A 17,323-nucleotide genomic window follows, 5' to 3' on the forward strand; every position below is an offset into this window, starting at 1 on the left:
TACAGGATCTTCCTAAGTGATATCTTATGATAAGTTTCTTTTTCTGTGTGACTTATTTCACTTAGAATCATCGTACCTGAATCCACTCATTTTGCTGCTACTGGTCTTATGACATTGATTTCATGGCTGAGGGATATTCCATCGTACGTAAGTTCCACAATTTTTTGAACCATTTTTATATTTCCTGGGATATTTCAGGTGTACCCAGGTTGAGGTTCTTGTAAGCAGTGCAGCCCTCAATTTGGGGGTGGCTCTGTCTTATTGATTTTCAGTTTTCCCAAGGTATATTCCCTAGACTGGATGTGCCCTTGGCTCTGTAGCTCTGTTGTTTCCTTGTTTTAGGGAACACAATGCACTCCTCCAGTGAGGCAGTTGGAAACTTACATCCCGCCCATCAGCATAACAAGGCTCCCTGTTCTCCAGGGCCTGTCTTGCCTTTCTGGTTTTTACACATTTTGTGGATGTCCCTTTTGACCGGTGGGAAGTGATACTTCTTTGTAGTGCAGATTTGCATTGCCCGCTTGCTTGCTTGGCTAAAAAGGGCGTATGCGTTTTCTCCTGAATATATTCAGGAGAAAACGCATACGCCCTTTTTGGCCAAGTGTGTCATTGTCGAAGTTGTGCCCCTCTTCCTGTGCTTTACAGGCGATTCCAACGTACCTCTTGAAATCTGTTTCCTGCTATTCTGCCTCGCTTTCAAGTCCGCCTCGTTGCCTTCCCTCAACAGAATTTTGGACGAGAGTTGGCCTTGATTACTCTGCCAGTTTGTGAATTGCTGTGCCCCTGAGCTCCATTTTTCAACTCGTTTTTTGTGAGCTGAACGCAAGTCCAAACTTTTGGTTCAGGACCTATACTGGTTCCCGGTGGGTGGCTGAGACTTTGGTTAATTCTTCTTCCTGCCGGGAAATTAGAGTGACATGTGCCCATCCAAATGCCTAACAGCTACTCTCTCATTGGTTCTCCCTCTTCCCTTTCATCCTCTGCCAAATTGGCAACCTGTGCGAAACAGGAGCTTAAAGGGGCTGTCTCTCCAAGTTGGGAGATTGATAGGAAAGCAGTTGGAAAGTCAAACCGGAGCACCAGGAGAGGGACTCTTCGTTGAGTTTTAGAAACCTTTCGTATTCACAGTGTGTCCATTCTCTAGGTTTCCCGTACATGTTATAGCTGTAGTAATATTCCCTTCAACCTGGAGAGTTAGGACCCATGGAATGGGTGCCATGCATTCTTGCTTTAAAGGGTCTGCATTTGCTCACCCAATCTCACCAATCCTCTCAGTCCCAAGTGTCCAGCCTCATGCCACATCCAGCTGTCATTGTAGATAGGGTCATTCCAGGTTGCATCAGAGACCCTGAAGGAATTGTAAAGAATTTCCCTGTTTCTTTGTTTTGTTTTTGAAATTCCTTTTTAGAGTGGGTTTGAGCTGATTCTCGCTGCCATGTTTATGCCAATCTAGACACACTTGATTCCCTTACGGAGACATATCAATACATAGGTTTTAAGATTCTTACTAGTCAGATCTATTCCTCTGCGGGAAATATGGGGTTTTGAGTCCCTTTCACTGAGGAAGGTGTAGGTCTTGTCTATTCCATAGTTGGTTTTTGGAACGGTACCTGGGCTTATATCACACTCTGGTTTGATGCATCTCCCCACCTCTCTTTCCCCCTTAAGCAGGCATAAGAGTGTTTTCTAAATGTGAGACTCTGTTCTCTTTCCTAACTCAGTTCATGTGTAGCCATGTTTACAGGATCTTCCTAAGTGATATCTTATGATAAGTTTCTTTTTCTGTGTGACTTATTTCACTTAGAATCATCGTACCTGAATCCACTCATTTTGCTGCTACTGGTCTTATGACATTGATTTCATGGCTGAGGGATATTCCATCGTACGTAAGTTCCACAATTTTTTGAACCATTTTTATATTTCCTGGGATATTTCAGGTGCACCCAGGTTGAGGTTCTTGTAAGCAGTGCAGCCCTCAATTTGGGGGTGGCTCTGTCTTATTGATTTTCAGTTTTCCCAAGGTATATTCCCTAGACTGGAAGCGCCCTTGGCTCTGTAGCTCTGTTGTTTCCTTGTTTTAGGGAACACAATGCACTCCTCCAGTGAGGCAGTTGGCAACTTACATCCCGCCCATCAGCATAACAAGGCTCCCTGTTCTCCAGGGCCTGTCTTGCCTTTCTGGTTTTTACACATTTTGTGGATGTCCCTTTTGACCGGTGGGAAGTGATACTTCTTTGTAGTGCAGATTTGCATTGCCCGCTTGCTTGCTTGGCCAAAAAGGGCGTATGCGTTTTCTCCTGAATATATTCAGGAGAAAACGCATACGCCCTTTTTGGCCAAGTGCGTCATTGTCGAAGTTGTGCCCCTCTTCCTGTGCTTTACAGGCGATTCCAACGTGCCTCTTGAAATCTGTTTCCTGCTATTCTGCCTCGCTTTCAAGTCCGCCTCGTTGCCTTCCCTCAACAGAATTTTGGACGAGAGTTGGCCTTGATTACTCTGCCAGTTTGTGAATTGCTGTGCCCCTGAGCTCCATTTTTCAACTCGTTTTTTGTGAGCTGAACGCAAGTCCAAACTTTTGGTTCAGGACCTATACTGGTTCCCGGTGGGTGGCTGAGACTTTGGTTAATTCTTCTTCCTGCCGGGAAATTAGAGTGACATGTGCCCATCCAAATGCCTAACAGCTACTCTCTCATTGGTTCTCCCTCTTCCCTTTCATCCTCTGCCAAATTGGCAACCTGTGCGAACCAGGAGCTTAAAGGGGCTGTCTCTCCAAGTTGGGAGATTGATAGGAAAGCAGTTGGAAAGTCAAACCGGAGCACCAGGAGAGGGACTCTTCATTGAGTTTTAGAAACCTTTCGTATTCACAGTGTGTCCATTCTCTAGGTTTCCCGTACATGTTATAGCTGTAGTAATATTCCCTTCAACCTGGAGAGTTGGGACCCATGGAATGGGTGCCATGCATTCTTGCTTTAAAGGGTCTGCATTTGCTCACCCAATCTCACCAATCCTCTCAGTCCCAAGTGTCCAGCCTCATGCCACATCCAGCTGTCATTGTAGATAGGGTCATTCCAGGTTGCATCAGAGACCCTGAAGGAATTGTAAAGAATTTCCCTGTTTCTTTGTTTTGTTTTTGAAATTCCTTTTTAGAGTGGGTTTGAGCTGATTCTCGCTGCCATGTTTATGCCAGTCTAGACACACTTGATTCCCTTACGGAGACATATCAATACATAGGTTTTAAGATTCTTACTAGTCAGATCTATTCCTCTGTGGGAAATATGGGGTTTTGAGTCCCTTTCACTGAAGAAGGTGTAGGTCTTGTCTATTCCATAGTTGGTTTTTGGAACGGTACCTGGGCTTATATCAAACTCTGGTTTGATGCATCACCCCACCTCTCCTTCCCCCTTAAGCAGGCATAAGAGTGTTTTCTAAATGTGAGACTCTGTTCTCTTTCCTAACTCAGTTCATGTGTAGCCATGTTTACAGGATCTTCCTAAGTGATATCTTATGATAAGTTTCTTTTTCTGTGTGACTTATTTCACTTAGAATCATCGTACCTGAATCCACTCATTTTGCTGCTACTGGTCTTATGACATTGATTTCATGGCTGAGGGATATTCCATCGTACGTAAGTTCCACAATTTTTTGAACCATTTTTATATTTCCTGGGATATTTCAGGTGTACCCAGGTTGAGGTTCTTGTAAGCAGTGCAGCCCTCAATTTGGGGGTGGCTCTGTCTTATTGATTTTCAGTTTTCCCAAGGTATATTCCCTAGACTGGATGTGCCCTTGGCTCTGTAGCTCTGTTGTTTCCTTGTTTTAGGGAACACAATGCACTCCTCCAGTGAGGCAGTTGGAAACTTATATCCCGCCCATCAGCATAACAAGGCTCCCTGTTCTCCAGGGCCTGTCTTGCCTTTCTGGTTTTTACACATTTTGTGGATGTCCCTTTTGACCGGTGGGAAGTGATACTTCTTTGTAGTGCAGATTTGCATTGCCCGCTTGCTTGCTTGGCCAAAAAGGGCGTATGCGTTTTCTCCTGAATATATTCAGGAGAAAACGCATACGCCCTTTTTGGCCAAGTGCGTCATTGTCGAAGTTGTGCCCCTCTTCCTGTGCTTTACAGGCGATTCCAACGTACCTCTTGAAATCTGTTTCCTGCTATTCTGCCTCGCTTTCAAGTCCGCCTCGTTGCCTTCCCTCAACAGATTTTTGGACGAGAGTTGGCCTTGATTACTCTGCCAGTTTGTGAATTGCTGTGCCCCTGAGCTCCATTTTTCAACTCGTTTTTTGTGAGCTGAACGCAAGTCCAAACTTTTGGTTCAGGACCTATACTGGTTCCCGGTGGGTGGCTGAGACTTTGGTTAATTCTTCTTCCTGCCGGGAAATTAGAGTGACATGTGCCCATCCAAATGCCTAACAGCTACGCTCTCATTGGTTCTCCCTCTTCCCTTTCATCCTCTGCCAAATTGGCAACCTGTGCGAACCAGGAGCTTAAAGGGGCTGTCTCTCCAAGTTGGGAGATTGATAGGAAAGCAGTTGGAAAGTCAAACCGGAGCACCAGGAGAGGGACTCTTCGTTGAGTTTTAGAAACCTTTCGTATTCACAGTGTGTCCATTCTCTAGGTTTCCCGTACATGTTATAGCTGTAGTAATATTCCCTTCAACCTGGAGAGTTGGGACCCATGGAATGGGTGCCATGCATTCTTGCTTTAAAGGGTCTGCATTTGCTCACCCAATCTCACCAATCCTCTCAGTCCCAAGTGTCCAGCCTCATGCCACATCCAGCTGTCATTGTAGATAGGGTCATTCCAGGTTGCATCAGAGACCCTGAAGGAATTGTAAAGAATTTCCCTGTTTCTTTGTTTTGTTTTTGAAATTCCTTTTTAGAGTGGGTTTGAGCTGATTCTCGCTGCCATGTTTATGCCAGTCTAGACACACTTGATTCCCTTACGGAGACATATCAATACATAGGTTTTAAGATTCTTACTAGTCAGATCTATTCCTCTGCGGGAAATATGGGGTTTTGAGTCCCTTTCACTGAGGAAGGTGTAGGTCTTGTCTATTCCATAGTTGGTTTTTGGAACGGTACCTGGGCTTATATCAAACTCTGGTTTGATGCATCACCCCACCTCTCCTTCCCCCTTAAGCAGGCATAAGAGTGTTTTCTAAATGTGAGACTCTGTTCTCTTTCCTAACTCAGTTCATGTGTAGCCATGTTTACAGGATCTTCCTAAGTGATATCTTATGATAAGTTTCTTTTTCTGTGTGACTTATTTCACTTAGAATCATCGTACCTGAATCCACTCATTTTGCTGCTACTGGTCTTATGACATTGATTTCATGGCTGAGGGATATTCCATCGTACGTAAGTTCCACAATTTTTTGAACCATTTTTATATTTCCTGGGATATTTCAGGTGTACCCAGGTTGAGGTTCTTGTAAGCAGTGCAGCCCTCAATTTGGGGGTGGCTCTGTCTTATTGATTTTCAGTTTTCCCAAGGTATATTCCCTAGACTGGAAGCGCCCTTGGCTCTGTAGCTCTGTTGTTTCCTTGTTTTAGGGAACACAATGCACTCCTCCAGTGAGGCAGTTGGCAACTTACATCCCGCCCATCAGCATAACAAGGCTCCCTGTTCTCCAGGGCCTGTCTTGCCTTTCTGGTTTTTACATATTTTGTGGATGTCCCTTTTGACCGGTGGGAAGTGATACTTCTTTGTAGTGCAGATTTGCATTGCCCGCTTGCTTGCTTGGCCAAAAAGGGCGTATGCGTTTTCTCCTGAATATATTCAGGAGAAAACGCATACGCCCTTTTTGGCCAAGTGCGTCATTGTCGAAGTTGTGCCCCTCTTCCTGTGCTTTACAGGCGATTCCAACGTGCCTCTTGAAATCTGTTTCCTGCTATTCTGCCTCGCTTTCAAGTCCGCCTCGTTGCCTTCCCTCAACAGAATTTTGGACGAGAGTTGGCCTTGATTACTCTGCCACTTTGTGAATTGCTGTGCCCCTGAGCTCCATTTTTCAACTCGTTTTTTGTGAGCTGAACGCAAGTCCAAACTTTTGGTTCAGGACCTATACTGGTTCCCGGTGGGTGGCTGAGACTTTGGTTAATTCTTCTTCCTGCCGGGAAATTAGAGTGACATGTGCCCATCCAAATGCCTAACAGCTACTCTCTCATTGGTTGTCCGTCTTCCCTTTCATCCTCTGCCAAATTGGCAACCTGTGCGAACCAGGAGCTTAAAGGGGCTGTCTCTCCAAGTTGGGAGATTGATAGGAAAGCAGTTGGAAAGTCAAACCGGAGCACCAGGAGAGGGACTCTTCTTTGAGTTTTAGAAACCTTTCGTATTCACAGTGTGTCCATTCTCTAGGTTTCCCGTACATGTTATAGCTGTAGTAATATTCCCTTCAACCTGGAGAGTTGGGACCCATGGAATGGGTGCCATGCATTCTTGCTTTAAAGGGTCTGCATTTGCTCACCCAATCTCACCAATCCTCTCAGTCCCAAGTGTCCAGCCTCATGCCACATCCAGCTGTCATTGTAGATAGGGTCATTCCACGTTGCATCAGAGACCCTGAAGGAATTGTAAAGAATTTCCCTGTTTCTTTGTTTTGTTTTTGAAATTCCTTTTTAGAGTGGGTTTGAGCTGATTCTCGCTGCCATGTTTATGCCAGTCTAGACACACTTGATTCCCTTACGGAGACATATCAATACATAGGTTTTAAGATTCTTACTAGTCAGATCTATTCCTCTGCGGGAAATATGGGGTTTTGAGTCCCTTTCACTGAGGAAGGTGTAGGTCTTGTCTATTCCATAGTTGGTTTTTGGAACGGTACCTGGGCTTATATCAAACTCTGGTTTGATGCATCACCCCACCTCTCCTTCCCCCTTAAGCAGGCATAAGAGTGTTTTCTAAATGTGAGACTCTGTTCTCTTTCCTAACTCAGTTCATGTGTAGCCATGTTTACAGGATCTTCCTAAGTGATATCTTATGATAAGTTTCTTTTTCTGTGTGACTTATTTCACTTAGAATCATCGTACCTGAATCCACTCATTTTGCTGCTACTGGTCTTATGACATTGATTTCATGGCTGAGGGATATTCCATCGTACGTAAGTTCCACAATTTTTTGAACCATTTTTATATTTCCTGTGATATTTCAGGTGTACCCAGGTTGAGGTTCTTGTAAGCAGTGCAGCCCTCAATTTGGGGGTGGCTCTGTCTTATTGATTTTCAGTTTTCCCAAGGTATATTCCCTAGACTGGAAGTGCCCTTGGCTCTGTAGCTCTGTTGTTTCCTTGTTTTAGGGAACACAATGCACTCCTCCAGTGAGGCAGTTGGCAACTTACATCCCGCCCATCAGCATAACAAGGCTCCCTGTTCTCCAGGGCCTGTCTTGCCTTTCTGGTTTTTACACATTTTGTGGATGTCCCTTTTGACCGGTGGGAAGTGATACTTCTTTGTAGTGCAGATTTGCATTGCCCGCTTGCTTGCTTGGCCAAAAAGGGCGTATGCGTTTTCTCCTGAATATATTCAGGAGAAAACGCATATGCCCTTTTTGGCCAAGTGCGTCATTGTCGAAGTTGTGCCCCTCTTCCTGTGCTTTACAGGTGATTCCAACGTACCTCTTGAAATCTGTTTCCTGCTATTCTGCCTCGCTTTCAAGTCCGCCTCGTTGCCTTCCCTCAACAGATTTTTGGACGAGAGTTGGCCTTGATTACTCTGCCAGTTTGTGAATTGCTGTGCCCCTGAGCTCCATTTTTCAACTCGTTTTTTGTGAGCTGAACGCAAGTCCAAACTTTTGGTTCAGGACCTATACTGGTTCCCGGTGGGTGGCTGAGACTTTGGTTAATTCTTCTTCCTGCCGGGAAATTAGAGTGACATGTGCCCATCCAAATGCCTAACAGCTACGCTCTCATTGGTTCTCCCTCTTCCCTTTCATCCTCTGCCAAATTGGCAACCTGTGCGAACCAGGAGCTTAAAGGGGCTGTCTCTCCAAGTTGGGAGATTGATAGGAAAGCAGTTGGAAAGTCAAACCGGAGCACCAGGAGAGGGACTCTTCGTTGAGTTTTAGAAACCTTTCGTATTCACAGTGTGTCCATTCTCTAGGTTTCCCGTACATGTTATAGCTGTAGTAATATTCCCTTCAACCTGGAGAGTTGGGACCCATGGAATGGGTGCCATGCATTCTTGCTTTAAAGGGTCTGCATTTGCTCACCCAATCTCACCAATCCTCTCAGTCCCAAGTGTCCAGCCTCATGCCACATCCAGCTGTCATTGTAGATAGGGTCATTCCAGGTTGCATCAGAGACCCTGAAGGAATTGTAAAGAATTTCCCTGTTTCTTTGTTTTGTTTTTGAAATTCCTTTTTAGAGTGGGTTTGAGCTGATTCTCGCTGCCATGTTTATGCCAGTCTAGACACACTTGATTCCCTTACGGAGACATATCAATACATAGGTTTTAAGATTCTTACTAGTCAGATCTATTCCTCTGCGGGAAATATGGGGTTTTGAGTCCCTTTCACTGAGGAAGGTGTAGGTCTTGTCTATTCCATAGTTGGTTTTTGGAACGGTACCTGGGCTTATATCAAACTCTGGTTTGATGCATCACCCCACCTCTCCTTCCCCCTTAAGCAGGCATAAGAGTGTTTTCTAAATGTGAGACTCTGTTCTCTTTCCTAACTCAGTTCATGTGTAGCCATGTTTACAGGATCTTCCTAAGTGATATCTTATGATAAGTTTCTTTTTCTGTGTGACTTATTTCACTTAGAATCATCGTACCTGAATCCACTCATTTTGCTGCTACTGGTCTTATGACATTGATTTCATGGCTGAGGGATATTCCATCGTACGTAAGTTCCACAATTTTTTGAACCATTTTTATATTTCCTGTGATATTTCAGGTGTACCCAGGTTGAGGTTCTTGTAAGCAGTGCAGCCCTCAATTTGGGGGTGGCTCTGTCATATTGATTTTCAGTTTTCCCAAGGTATATTCCCTAGACTGGAAGCGCCCTTGGCTCTGTAGCTCTGTTGTTTCCTTGTTTTAGGGAACACAATGCACTCCTCCAGTGAGGCAGTTGGCAACTTACATCCCGCCCATCAGCATAACAAGGCTCCCTGTTCTCCAGGGCCTGTCTTGCCTTTCTGGTTTTTACATATTTTGTGGATGTCCCTTTTGACCGGTGGGAAGTGATACTTCTTTGTAGTGCAGATTTGCATTGCCCGCTTGCTTGCTTGGCCAAAAAGGGCGTATGCGTTTTCTCCTGAATATATTCAGGAGAAAACGCATACGCCCTTTTTGGCCAAGTGCGTCATTGTCGAAGTTGTGCCCCTCTTCCTGTGCTTTACAGGCGATTCCAACGTGCCTCTTGAAATCTGTTTCCTGCTATTCTGCCTCGCTTTCAAGTCCGCCTCGTTGCCTTCCCTCAACAGAATTTTGGACGAGAGTTGGCCTTGATTACTCTGCCACTTTGTGAATTGCTGTGCCCCTGAGCTCCATTTTTCAACTCGTTTTTTGTGAGCTGAACGCAAGTCCAAACTTTTGGTTCAGGACCTATACTGGTTCCCGGTGGGTGGCTGAGACTTTGGTTAATTCTTCTTCCTGCCGGGAAATTAGAGTGACATGTGCCCATCCAAATGCCTAACAGCTACTCTCTCATTGGTTGTCCGTCTTCCCTTTCATCCTCTGCCAAATTGGCAACCTGTGCGAACCAGGAGCTTAAAGGGGCTGTCTCTCCAAGTTGGGAGATTGATAGGAAAGCAGTTGGAAAGTCAAACCGGAGCACCAGGAGAGGGACTCTTCTTTGAGTTTTAGAAACCTTTCGTATTCACAGTGTGTCCATTCTCTAGGTTTCCCGTACATGTTATAGCTGTAGTAATATTCCCTTCAACCTGGAGAGTTGGGACCCATGGAATGGGTGCCATGCATTCTTGCTTTAAAGGGTCTGCATTTGCTCACCCAATCTCACCAATCCTCTCAGTCCCAAGTGTCCAGCCTCATGCCACATCCAGCTGTCATTGTAGATAGGGTCATTCCAGGTTGCATCAGAGACCCTGAAGGAATTGTAAAGAATTTCCCTGTTTCTTTGTTTTGTTTTTGAAATTCCTTTTTAGAGTGGGTTTGAGCTGATTCTCGCTACCATGTTTATGCCAGTCTAGACACAGTTGATTCCCTTACGGAGACATATCAATACATAGGTTTTAAGATTCTTACTAGTCAGATCTATTCCTCTGCGGGAAATATGGGGTTTTGAGTCCCTTTCACTGAAGAAGGTGTAGGTCTTGTCTATTCCATAGTTGGTTTTTGGAACGGTACATGGGCTTATATCAAACTCTGGTTTGATGCATCACCCCACCTCTCCTTCCCCCTTAAGCAGGCATAAGAGTGTTTTCTAAATGTGAGACTCTGTTCTCTTTCCTAACTCAGTTCATGTGTAGCCATGTTTACAGGATCTTCCTAAGTGATATCTTATGATAAGTTTCTTTTTCTGTGTGACTTATTTCACTTAGAATCATCGTACCTGAATCCACTCATTTTGCTGTTACTGGTCTTATGACATTGATTTCATGGCTGAGGGATATTCCATCGTACGTAAGTTCCACAATTTTTTGAACCATTTTTATATTTCCTGGGATATTTCAGGTGTACCCAGGTTGAGGTTCTTGTAAGCAGTGCAGCCCTCAATTTGGGGGTGGCTCTGTCTTATTGATTTTCAGTTTTCCCAAGGTATATTCCCTAGACTGGATGTGCCCTTGGCTCTGTAGCTCTGTTGTTTCCTTGTTTTAGGGAACACAATGCACTCCTCCAGTGAGGCAGTTGGAAACTTACATCCCGCCCATCAGCATAACAAGGCTCCCTGTTCTCCAGGGCCTGTCTTGCCTTTCTGGTTTTTACACATTTTGTGGATGTCCCTTTTGACCGGTGGGAAGTGATACTTCTTTGTAGTGCAGATTTGCATTGCCCGCTTGCTTGCTTGGCTAAAAAGGGCGTATGCGTTTTCTCCTGAATATATTCAGGAGAAAACGCATACGCCCTTTTTGGCCAAGTGTGTCATTGTCGAAGTTGTGCCCCTCTTCCTGTGCTTTACAGGCGATTCCAACGTACCTCTTGAAATCTGTTTCCTGCTATTCTGCCTCGCTTTCAAGTCCGCCTCGTTGCCTTCCCTCAACAGAATTTTGGACGAGAGTTGGCCTTGATTACTCTGCCAGTTTGTGAATTGCTGTGCCCCTGAGCTCCATTTTTCAACTCGTTTTTTGTGAGCTGAACGCAAGTCCAAACTTTTGGTTCAGGACCTATACTGGTTCCCGGTGGGTGGCTGAGACTTTGGTTAATTCTTCTTCCTGCCGGGAAATTAGAGTGACATGTGCCCATCCAAATGCCTAACAGCTACTCTCTCATTGGTTCTCCCTCTTCCCTTTCATCCTCTGCCAAATTGGCAACCTGTGCGAACCAGGAGCTTAAAGGGGCTGTCTCTCCAAGTTGGGAGATTGATAGGAAAGCAGTTGGAAAGTCAAACCGGAGCACCAGGAGAGGGACTCTTCGTTGAGTTTTAGAAACCTTTCGTATTCACAGTGTGTCCATTCTCTAGGTTTCCCGTACATGTTATAGCTGTAGTAATATTCCCTTCAACCTGGAGAGTTAGGACCCATGGAATGGGTGCCATGCATTCTTGCTTTAAAGGGTCTGCATTTGCTCACCCAATCTCACCAATCCTCTCAGTCCCAAGTGTCCAGCCTCATGCCACATCCAGCTGTCATTGTAGATAGGGTCATTCCAGGTTGCATCAGAGACCCTGAAGGAATTGTAAAGAATTTCCCTGTTTCTTTGTTTTGTTTTTGAAATTCCTTTTTAGAGTGGGTTTGAGCTGATTCTCGCTGCCATGTTTATGCCAATCTAGACACACTTGATTCCCTTACGGAGACATATCAATACATAGGTTTTAAGATTCTTACTAGTCAGATCTATTCCTCTGCGGGAAATATGGGGTTTTGAGTCCCTTTCACTGAGGAAGGTGTAGGTCTTGTCTATTCCATAGTTGGTTTTTGGAACGGTACCTGGGCTTATATCAAACTCTGGTTTGATGCATCACCCCACCTCTCCTTCCCCCTTAAGCAGGCATAAGAGTGTTTTCTAAATGTGAGACTCTGTTCTCTTTCCTAACTCAGTTCATGTGTAGCCATGTTTACAGGATCTTCCTAAGTGATATCTTATGATAAGTTTCTTTTTCTGTGTGACTTATTTCACTTAGAATCATCGTACCTGAATCCACTCATTTTGCTGCTACTGGTCTTATGACATTGATTTCATGGCCTAGGGATATTCCATCGTACGTATGTTCCACAATTTTTTAAACCATTTTTATATTTCCTGGGATATTTCAGGTGCACCCAGGTTGAGGTTCTTGTAAGCAGTGCAGCCCTCAATTTGGGGGTGGCTCTGTCTTATTGATTTTCAGTTTTCCCAAGGTATATTCCCTAGACTGGAAGCGCCCTTGGCTCTGTAGCTCTGTTGTTTCCTTGTTTTAGGGAACACAATGCACTCCTCCAGTGAGGCAGTTGGCAACTTACATCCCGCCCATCAGCATAACAAGGCTCCCTGTTCTCCAGGGCCTGTCTTGCCTTTCTGGTTTTTACACATTTTGTGGATGTCCCTTTTGACCGGTGGGAAGTGATACTTCTTTGTAGTGCAGATTTGCATTGCCCGCTTGCTTGCTTGGCCAAAAAGGGCGTATGCGTTTTCTCCTGAATATATTCAGGAGAAAACGCATACGCCCTTTTTGGCCAAGTGCGTCATTGTCGAAGTTGTGCCCCTCTTCCTGTGCTTTACAGGCGATTCCAACGTGCCTCTTGAAATCTGTTTCCTGCTATTCTGCCTCGCTTTCAAGTCCGCCTCGTTGCCTTCCCTCAACAGAATTTTGGACGAGAGTTGGCCTTGATTACTCTGCCACTTTGTGAATTGCTGTGCCCCTGAGCTCCATTTTTCAACTCGTTTTTTGTGAGCTGAACGCAAGTCCAAACTTTTGGTTCAGGACCTATACTGGTTCCCGGTGGGTGGCTGAGACTTTGGTTAATTCTTCTTCCTGCCGGGAAATTAGAGTGACATGTGCCCATCCAAATGCCTAACAGCTACTCTCTCATTGGTTCTCCGTCTTCCCTTTCATCCTCTGCCAAATTGGCAACCTGTGCGAACCAGGAGCTTAAAGGGGCTGTCTCTCCAAGTTGGGAGATTGATAGGAAAGCAGTTGGAAAGTCAAACCGGAGCACCAGGAGAGGGACTCTTCGTTGAGTTTTAGAAACCTTTCGTATTCACAGTGTGTCCATTCTCTAGGTTTCCCGTACATGTTATAGCTGTAGTAATATTCCCTTCAACCTGGAGAGTTGGGACCCATGGAATGGGTGCCATGCATTCTTGCTTTAAAGGGTCTGCATTTGCTCACCCAATCTCACCAATCCTCTCAGTCCCAAGTGTCCAGCCTCATGCCACATCCAGCTGTCATTGTAGATAGGGTCATTCCAGGTTGCATCAGAGACCCTGAAGGAATTGTAAAGAATTTCCCTGTTTCTTTGTTTTGTTTTTGAAATTCCTTTTTAGAGTGGGTTTGAGCTGATTCTCGCTGCCATGTTTATGCCAGTCTAGACACACTTGATTCCCTTACGGAGACATATCAATACATAGGTTTTAAGATTCTTACTAGTCAGATCTATTCCTCTGCGGGCAATATGGGGTTTTGAGTCCCTTTCACTGAGGAAGGTGTAGGTCTTGTCTATTCCATAGTTGGTTTTTGGAACGGTACCTGGGCTTATATCACACTCTGGTTTGATGCATCTCCCCACCTCTCTTTCCCCCTTAAGCAGGCATAAGAGTGTTTTCTAAATGTGAGACTCTGTTCTCTTTCCTAACTCAGTTCATGTGTAGCCATGTTTACAGGATCTTCCTAAGTGATATCTTATGATAAGTTTCTTTTTCTGTGTGACTTATTTCACTTAGAATCATCGTACCTGAATCCACTCATTTTGCTGCTACTGGTCTTATGACATTGATTTCATGGCTGAGGGATATTCCATCGTACGTAAGTTCCACAATTTTTTGAACCATTTTTATATTTCCTGGGATATTTCAGGTGCACCCAGGTTGAGGTTCTTGTAAGCAGTGCAGCCCTCAATTTGGGGGTGGCTCTGTCTTATTGATTTTCAGTTTTCCCAAGGTATATTCCCTAGACTGAAAGCGCCCTTGGCTCTGTAGCTCTGTTGTTTCCTTGTTTTAGGGAACACAATGCACTCCTCCAGTGAGGCAGTTGGCAACTTACATCCCGCCCATCAGCATAACAAGGCTCCCTGTTCTCCAGGGCCTGTCTTGCCTTTCTGGTTTTTACACATTTTGTGGATGTCCCTTTTGACCGGTGGGAAGTGATACTTCTTTGTAGTGCAGATTTGCATTGCCCGCTTGCTTGCTTGGCCAAAAAGGGCGTATGCGTTTTCTCCTGAATATATTCAGGAGAAAACGCATACGCCCTTTTTGGCCAAGTGCGTCATTGTCGAAGTTGTGCCCCTCTTCCTGTGCTTTACAGGCGATTCCAACGTGCCTCTTGAAATCTGTTTCCTGCTATTCTGCCTCGCTTTCAAGTCCGCCTCGTTGCCTTCCCTCAACAGAATTTTGGACGAGAGTTGGCCTTGATTACTCTGCCACTTTGTGAATTGCTGTGCCCCTGAGCTCCATTTTTCAACTCGTTTTTTGTGAGCTGAACGCAAGTCCAAACTTTTGGTTCAGGACCTATACTGGTTCCCGGTGGGTGGCTGAGACTTTGGTTAATTCTTCTTCCTGCCGGGAAATTAGAGTGACATGTGCCCATCCAAATGCCTAACAGCTACTCTCTCATTGGTTCTCCCTCTTCCCTTTCATCCTCTGCCAAATTGGCAACCTGTGCGAACCAGGAGCTTAAAGGGGCTGTCTCTCCAAGTTGGGAGATTGATAGGAAAGCAGTTGGAAAGTCAAACCGGAGCACCAGGAGAGGGACTCTTCATTGAGTTTTAGAAACCTTTCGTATTCACAGTGTGTCCATTCTCTAGGTTTCCCGTACATGTTATAGCTGTAGTAATATTCCCTTCAACCTGGAGAGTTGGGACCCATGGAATGGGTGCCATGCATTCTTGCTTTAAAGGGTCTGCATTTGCTCACCCAATCTCACCAATCCTCTCAGTCCCAAGTGTCCAGCCTCATGCCACATCCAGCTGTCATTGTAGATAGGGTCATTCCAGGTTGCATCAGAGACCCTGAAGGAATTGTAAAGAATTTCCCTGTTTCTTTGTTTTGTTTTTGAAATTCCTTTTTAGAGTGGGTTTGAGCTGATTCTCGCTGCCATGTTTATGCCAGTCTAGACACACTTGATTCCCTTACGGAGACATATCAATACATAGGTTTTAAGATTCTTACTAGTCAGATCTATTCCTCTGTGGGAAATATCGGGTTTTGAGTCCCTTTCACTGAAGAAGGTGTAGGTCTTGTCTATTCCATAGTTGGTTTTTGGAACGGTACCTGGGCTTATATCAAACTCTGGTTTGATGCATCACCCCACCTCTCCTTCCCCCTTAAGCAGGCATAAGAGTGTTTTCTAAATGTGAGACTCTGTTCTCTTTCCTAACTCAGTTCATGTGTAGCCATGTTTACAGGATCTTCCTAAGTGATATCTTATGATAAGTTTCTTTTTCTGTGTGACTTATTTCACTTAGAATCATCGTACCTGAATCCACTCATTTTGCTGCTACTGGTCTTATGACATTGATTTCATGGCTGAGGGATATTCCATCGTACGTAAGTTCCACAATTTTTTGAACCATTTTTATATTTCCTGGGATATTTCAGGTGTACCCAGGTTGAGGTTCTTGTAAGCAGTGCAGCCCTCAATTTGGGGGTGGCTCTGTCTTATTGATTTTCAGTTTTCCCAAGGTATATTCCCTAGACTGGATGTGCCCTTGGCTCTGTAGCTCTGTTGTTTCCTTGTTTTAGGGAACACAATGCACTCCTCCAGTGAGGCAGTTGGAAACTTACATCCCGCCCATCAGCATAACAAGGCTCCCTGTTCTCCAGGGCCTGTCTTGCCTTTCTGGTTTTTACACATTTTGTGGATGTCCCTTTTGACCGGTGGGAAGTGATACTTCTTTGTAGTGCAGATTTGCATTGCCCGCTTGCTTGCTTGGCTAAAAAGGGCGTATGCGTATTCTCCTGAATATATTCAGGAGAAAACGCATACGCCCTTTTTGGCCAAGTGCGTCATTGTCGAAGTTGTGCCCCTCTTCCTGTGCTTTACAGGCGATTCCAACGTACCTCTTGAAATCTGTTTCCTGCTATTCTGCCTCGCTTTCAAGTCCGCCTCGTTGCCTTCCCTCAACAGAATTTTGGACGAGAGTTGGCCTTGATTACTCTGCCACTTTGTGAATTGCTGTGCCCCTGAGCTCCATTTTTCAACTCGTTTTTTGTGAGCTGAACGCAAGTCCAAACTTTTGGTTCAGGACCTATACTGGTTCCCGGTGGGTGGCTGAGACTTTGGTTAATTCTTCTTCCTGCCGGGAAATTAGAGTGACATGTGCCCATCCAAATGCCTAACAGCTACTCTCTCATTGGTTGTCCGTCTTCCCTTTCATCCTCTGCCAAATTGGCAACCTGTGCGAACCAGGAGCTTAAAGGGGCTGTCTCTCCAAGTTGGGAGATTGATAGGAAAGCAGTTGGAAAGTCAAACCGGAGCACCAGGAGAGGGACTCTTCTTTGAGTTTTAGAAACCTTTCGTATTCACAGTGTGTCCATTCTCTAGGTTTCCCGTACATGTTATAGCTGTAGTAATATTCCCTTCAACCTGGAGAGTTGGGACCCATGGAATGGGTGCCATGCATTCTTGCTTTAAAGGGTCTGCATTTGCTCACCCAATCTCACCAATCCTCTCAGTCCCAAGTGTCCAGCCTCATGCCACATCCAGCTGTCATTGTAGATAGGGTCATTCCAGGTTGCATCAGAGACCCTGAAGGAATTGTAAAGAATTTCCCTGTTTCTTTGTTTTGTTTTTGAAATTCCTTTTTAGAGTGGGTTTGAGCTGATTCTCGCTGCCATGTTTATGCCAATCTAGACACACTTGATTCCCTTACGGAGACATATCAATACATAGGTTTTAAGATTCTTACTAGTCAGATCTATTCCTCTGCGGGAAATATGGGGTTTTGAGTCCCTTTCACTGAGGAAGGTGTAGGTCTTGTCTATTCCATAGTTGGTTTTTGGAACGGTACCTGGGCTTATATCAAACTCTGGTTTGATGCATCACCCCACCTCTCCTTCCCCCTTAAGCAGG

Source organism: Mesoplodon mirus (assembly GCF_964341445.2).
Source record: "Mesoplodon mirus genome assembly, chromosome: 11".
Classification (NCBI taxonomy): domain Eukaryota; kingdom Metazoa; phylum Chordata; class Mammalia; order Artiodactyla; family Ziphiidae; genus Mesoplodon; species Mesoplodon mirus.